Genomic DNA, 7,500 nt, shown 5'->3' on the forward strand with positions numbered 1-7,500 from the left:
AACGTTAGCTGACATGGAGGACTGGAAACCACCTGAATATTGAAAAAGTGTTACCTGTATCATTTTGATTCGCGCCGGGTATCAAAACGCCGACATCATGAATGCTGTTCAGTCAACTGTAACCTCTGTAAAGGCTGTAAGACGTGACATGGACAGCTCGAATGGTGACCAAGAAGCCGTGGCCAGCAGGTAGGGACACAAGAGGGGTTCTGACTGTGTTCGCACGCTGCAATTCATCCAACAACTGATTAATGAACAGGGCCCTAGGTTTCTTTCAGCTGCTTGAGTCTGTGGTCAATACCAAGATAAGAGAGGATTGATGGTGGAAAGACATGTGTGCCAGGAGAATTCGGTTCCTTGCCATACTTCCAAACGGAGCCAGATGTCGTTGTCCAGAGAGTTTCTACGACTTCACCAACCTCAATTTCCAATCCCCTAACCCACTGATTGTAATGGACTACAATGTATGGAGTGCGGTTGAGAAAGCCGCCATCTGCTCTGCTTGCAATACCAAGGCCGAGCTGGTGGCCAAGATCAAAGAGGTGTTCTAAGAACTTCCCAGAGACACAGTGAATAACGCATGCACATGGTTCTTGAGTCGTCTTCGGGATGTAGTTGAAGCGGGGGCCAGTTACTTTGAGTAAACTGTTATCTCCCATTCATAAACTAGTTGATAGTATTTGATTTTTTTAAAAATTTATTTTTGTATGGGAGATTGTATTTTATTGTTACGTACTTTTTTCTATATGTCTTTTCTTCACTTTTCACTCTTCGATAAGAATTTTCAGCACAAAATGAGAAAGCAAAAACAGAATCTAAGAAACGATTCTCTCCCTTTAATCTCCCCACTCTCTCTTTCTACCTTCTTACATTTAGATCATACAGCAACCTTCATACGTACATATGCTTTCAAACAATCATATACTTACTGGTTTTTCGGGTTAAGTTCGACGATTTGTTATGTCTCCTATTTGCAGGAACACCTAGGTGAGGCTGTAAACAGTCAACGGCGTTGAAGAGTATAAAGAGGAAATTTGTTGCTGAGAAAATGTTAGCTGACATGGAGGACTGGAAACCACCTGAATATTAGAAATGTGTTACCTGTATCATTTTGATTCGCGCCGGGTATCAAAATGCTGACATCATAGCATCCTCCAGCGAATAGAATATATTTTCTACCCAGTGGCTGTGTGGTAAGTAGCTTGCTTACCAAACACATGGTCCTTATTTCAGTCCCACTGCGTGGCACCTTGGGCAAGTGTCTTCTACTATAGCATCGGACCAACCAAAGCCTTGTGAGTGGACTTGGTAGACGGAAACTGAAAGAAGCCCGTCGTATATATATATATTATATATATATATATATATTATATATATATATATTATATATATATATATATATATATATGTATATATATTATATAATATATGAAAAAACAAGTCAAAAATAGAAAATGCTAAGATGATTTTATAGTGAATCTTTCAGTACCGGTTTCGGTCATTTTGAGACCTTTTCAACTGTAACGATTAAATAATTAAATTTAGAAAAATTAGAAGAAAAGTTTTTAAAAAAAAATATTTCTGTAGTAGTGTTCAGATATAAGTAGCATTCTGCCTTTCTCTGACTCCCTTGTTTGCACTTGTGTGTTCGAGGTCGTTTTGAGTTCTTGGTAGGATAGGTGAAGAATAATGAGGCTGATGTGGAGAGGGGGTGGGGAAATCTGGGAATGCCTTAATGGTCGTATTTTGAATGGTCAGTTGCTGACAGTAATCGCAGTTCAATTCAGGAATTGTTTATGGAATTTGCGTAGGCGTTATACTGAAAGACATTAGTGACAAGGTTAAGGGGTGGAAGGTGGAGAAGTAGAAGAAGAAGAAGAAGAAGAAGAAGAAGAAGAAGAAGAAGAAGAAGAAGAAGAAGGAGAAGATGGTGGTGATGATGGTGGTGATGATGATGACGACGATGATGATGATAATGATGATGATGAAGAAGAAGAGGAAGAAGAAGAAGAAGAAAAAAACAGAGAAGGGAGAATATGAATGGGTGTAAGTGATGGGGCTGATTAGTAATGGATTCTATGGAGTGTAATATTTGTGTGTGTATATATTTCTTTTATTCTAAAGTTGAGGTATATTAATTGTTTGTCGTAGACCCGTTAAGAAGTGGCTTGTATTTTGTAATAAAGAGATTTTCTTTACTTATTCGTTGTCTCGAGGTTGTATCGTCCTAAATTGGTAGAGGGGGAAATTCTGAAGTTTGGTGTTTTTTGTTGTTGGCGCAAGTATCTATGTGTTGGCTAAAAGCTATTTTTCTGTTTGGGGGAATTTTTATCTGGGATCTGTGCAGGGCCATTCGTTTACGCAAACCATTTTTTGTTTGGCCTATGTACTGCTCTTGACACCCGGAGCAGGTTAGTGAGTATATTAGGTTCTCCGAAGCACATGTGAAGTTGCTTTTCACTGTAAACCGTTGTCCCTGTTTGAAGGAGAACTCTGATCCTTCAATTAGATAGTCGCATATCCCGCAATTGGGTCTTCCACATTTTTTTACTGTCGGCTTCTGTGTTGAAGAGTGAATTCGGGCTTGTGTAAGGAGACTTTTCATGGATCTAGGCTGTCTTTTGCTTTTTATGATCGTGTGTGTTTGGAGGATTGTGTTCATTCTGTGGTCTTTTTCTAGGAGGGGTATGTTGTGGAGGATGGTGTCGAAGGCTTCGTTATTGAGAGGGTTGTGTGTGGAGATGTATGGTAAGGCTTTTGGTTGTAAGTTTTTCTTTGATTTGGGATGTCTCAGTTCCTTGATGTTAAGTTGAAGGGCACGTTGAATGCACTTGTCAATAAGTGAAGGTGGATAGTTCCTGGTGATAAGGGTATCTTTTAGTTCTTGTAGTCGTGTGTCTCTGGTGTTTGCGTTAGAGACTATAGTGCATATCCTTTTTGCTAGATTGAAGGGGATATTCATCCTGGTGTGTCTGGGGTGGCATGAATTGAATGGAAGATATTGCTTAGAGTCTGTAGGCTTATAGTATATGTCTGTTTCTATTATATTATTAGCTTTCTTAATGAGGATATCGAGGAAGGGGAGTTGTTGTTGGCTATATTCCATCGTGAATTGGATGTTTACGTCCAGTCCGTTTAAAATTTTCTGGAATTCTATGAGTTTTTTATATTTTTATGCCAAAGGATGAAACAGTCATCTAGATATCTCTTCCAGTTGTTTTCTATGTAGATGGAGAAAGGGCTGCCATATCTTTCCAGAACCTTACGATACAGACTGATCTCTAGGTATCCTATGACTAGGTTGGCAAGGAGGGGCCATTCGTGTACCCATCGCAGTCCCCGATTTTTGTCGGTAGAAGTTGTCATTGAAGGCGAAGAAGTTATTTTCCAGGATGAATTTAACCCCTTCTATCACAAATTTTTTTTGATGCGGTGTGGTAGTTCGTTGGCGTGATTCTCTAGCCAGAATTGGATTGCCTCTACTCCTAGGTTGTGGGGGATATTGGAGTAGAGGTTGACTACATCGAAGGATACCAGTATGGTGTTTTTGTTTATAGTATTCGGTATGAATATCCCCTTCAATCTAGCAAAAAGGATATGCACTATAGTCTCTAACGCAAACACCAGAGACACACGACTACAAGAACTAAAAGATACCCTTATCACCAGGAATTATCCACCTTCACTTATTGACAAGTGCATTCAACGTGCCCTTCAACTTAACATCAAGGAACTGAGACATCCCAAATCAAAGAAAAACTTACAACCAAAAGCCTTACCATACATCTCCACACACAACCCTCTCAATAACGAAGCCTTCGACACCATCCTCCACAACATACCCCTCTCCACCTTCTTCTTCATCATCATCATTATCATCATCATCGTCGTCATCATCATCACCACCATCATCACCACCATCTTCTCCTTCTTCTTCTTCTTCTCTTCTTCTTCTTCTTCTTCTTTCTTCTTCTTCTTCTTCTTCTTATCATATCATCATCACATCGTCATCTTCTTCTTCTTCTACTTCTCCACCTTCCCCCCTTAACCTTGTCACTAATGTCTTTCAGTATAACGCCTACGCAAATTCCATAAACAATTCCTGAATTGAACTGCGACTACTGTCAGCAACTGACCATTCAAATACGACCATTAAGGCATTCCCAGATTTCCCCACCCCCTCTCCACATCAGCCTCATTATTCTTCACCTATCCTACCAAGAACTCAAAAACGACGACCTCGAAACACAAGTGCAAACAAGGGAGTCAGAGAAAGGCAGAATGCTACTTATATCTGAACACTACTACAGAAATATTTTTTTAAAAAAACTTTTCTTCTAATTTTTCTAAATTAAATTATTTAATCGTTACAGTTGAAAAGGTCTCAAAATGACCGAAACGGTACTGAAAGATTCACTATAAAATCATCTTAGCATTTTCTATTTTTGACTTGTTTTTTTCATATATATCAACTCGTGTGTTCCTTTCCACCCTTATACATATATATATATATAATATATATATATATATTATATGTGTGTTGTGTGTGTGTGTGTGTTTTTGTGTGTCTGTGTTTGTCCCTCTACCATCGATTGCCAAAAAATGTCGGTGTGTTCACGTCCACGTAACCTAGCGGTTCGGCAAAACAGACCGATATAATAAGTACTAAACTTACAAAGAATAAGTCCTGGGGTTGATTTGCTCGACTAGAGGCGGTACTCCAGCATGGCCGCAGTTAAATGATTGAAACAAGTAAAAAAAATAAAAGAATATCAATATGTCTTTGTGTGTTTGCGCGTGATTGTGTACATGTGTGTATGAGGGTACTTATATGAGTACGTGTGGATATACTAAAATGTGTTTGTATGTTTGCCTTCATTCACTGACCGAGCAACAACGTAGCTGACTGCAAAGTGTGCCTATATATTTTATCGTATGTGTATGTGTGTGTGTGTGTGCGTGTGCGTACATGAGTTCGTTTAAGCTATTAAAAGGTGTGGTCGACGTTGAGGTTTGTTTACTCTAATATTTTCGCTCCCTTTCGTCATTCTACGCTTGACTGCTTCCTCATAGTGATAAACCCATACACTTTTCAAATTCAAATGCATGCTTACAAATTATTCAGAAATGCTACTAATAAAACATACATTTACACATTTAGACGTGTAGCCACTGAGCATCTATAGTAAATTACACACGTTTCATTCAGACAGATTTATCAATGTATTAATAGGATTTTTTATCCATAACTTATTCCAGTCTTTAACTTATTCCGCCTTGAATAGCTTCTCAACCATTTTTGAATCCATTCTGTTTGGCTGCTGCTGTGGAAGTTTCGACCAGAGTACAAACAGCAGATGGACACAAGCAGCAGAACACAACGTCGACGCACATACCTTCGTGTAGAATATCTGTCAACACGTGCTATCACGCAGACAAATGAGTTCTCGTGTTTGGCTTGTTACTGTGGAAAAAAGCATGAATATGTCTGTAGCTTACAATTGGCTAAAATTACCCAAAATTTGCAAATGTTGAAAGCTAAAAACTCTTTATTGATTTTATAGAGAAAACGAATTAAATGGCATTGATTAGCATATAAAACTACATCATGGCACCGAATATGAAATCAATTCGAACAAAAATTGAAGAGATTATAAATTGGTATCCAAAAAGAAAAGTTCCCATTTTTGCTGATAGGCCCCTCAATTCCCTTTTACTCAGGTGGGCCCTCATAGCCATTCAACGTTAAAAAAATTCTATTATGTTCTAAAATTGAATATTATGAGGAATTATTCTATGCTTTTATTATTTTACTTGTTTCAGTCATTTGACTGCGGATCTGTTGAAACACCGCTTTAATGGGTTTTATTCAAAGAAATAGATTCCATGGGTCGCTTTTGCCGAACCGCTAATTCATGGGAATAAGAACACTGCAGGGGGGGGGGCAAATACAAATACACACACACATACATACGCACGAACGCACACACACACACACACACATACACACACACACATATATTGCCTCATCATGGCGGCAGCCTCAAGGCTGAAACATATAAAAGAATATGACGGGTTTCTTTCAGGTTGCGTCTACCAAACCCACTCACAAGGATTTGGTCGGACGTAAGCTACAGAAGAAGGCACCTGTCCAACGTGCGACGCAGTGGGGCTGAACCCGGAGCCATGTGGTTGGGAAGCAGGCTTCTTACCACACAGCCATGCCTGTGCCTATTGTATAAAAAATGCTAAAATTTGTTGTGTACAGTAGAAGTATAACCAATTTAAGTTTCATATATTTTAACAAGAACTGTCATATGGACCCCGGTTGAGAAACACCTAATGTTGCCATTTTCTTTTGTTTTTTTTTTTAGGAAGGTGAGTGTTTCATAGCTTTTACTCAGGAGAAAATGCATTTTCAGGGTCACCGAGACTGGCAGTGGGAGAGAAGGAGACAAACTTTGACCTAGGCTGAATAATTACAACCCTAATTAGCAACTGGTGATATTAAACCCGAGTGGCATAAGGGGAATTCGAACTCAGAACGCAAAGACCCGGAATAAATATCTCGAAGTAATCAGTATGACATACTTCAACTTTCACAAGGTGTATGTATAAGAAGCTCGCTTGACAAACTCGTAGATTCGATTCCATGTCGCGCTTCGCGGCAGCATGTACAAATTTCTTCTGCAGAATCGGTCCGACTAATATTTTCTGAATGAATGTAATAGAGGGAAACTGTGTGGAAGCCCGTCATATATATGTATGTAAATACTCTTTTACTCTGTGACTCCTTTACTTCTTTCAGTCATTTGTTGAAACACCGCCTTTATTCGAACACTTCGATCCCAGGATTTAGTCGTTGTATTCTATCGGTGCCTTTTGCTGAACCTTGTTTGTCTGTGTTGTCGTTAGTTGGCTACAGTGGTGAAGAGTTTCTTACCACACGACTATATATATACATGTTTGTGTGTGTTTGTGTGTGTACGTCCTTGTGTATGTGTGTGCGCGTGTGTGTGCTTGCGTGCGTGCGTGTGTGTAGATTCTTGACGTCATAAATTTCATACACTTTCTAGAGAACATGCAAAATACTTCTTGTCGAAAGTTCATAAGATTCTTATGACGCCCAAAACATACAATTCTCACTTGAAAGAATAAAGCTTCTAAAGTGGATAAAATATTCGAACGGTTGGTTTGGTACAATGGTTAGAACGCCCATCATGTTTACAAGGAATATAGGTGATGAGTCCCACCGGCATCTTTGAATTTTTCAATCTAAAATGCTTTGTTTTTAACTTGATATTTATATACTTACTATTAATAGATTTACGTGAGCTCAAGAGCCTACACACACACACACACACAGACACACACACACACATACACACATACACACACACACAGACACACACACACGAGAGCTGCTGAAAATTCTTGGCTTTGGGTAAAAGGAAATAGAGGAGGATCAATTAGTTATCATTTTATTTAAATTATTCCCCT

This window comes from Octopus sinensis, linkage group LG6 (assembly GCF_006345805.1).
Source record: "Octopus sinensis linkage group LG6, ASM634580v1, whole genome shotgun sequence".
Classification (NCBI taxonomy): domain Eukaryota; kingdom Metazoa; phylum Mollusca; class Cephalopoda; order Octopoda; family Octopodidae; genus Octopus; species Octopus sinensis.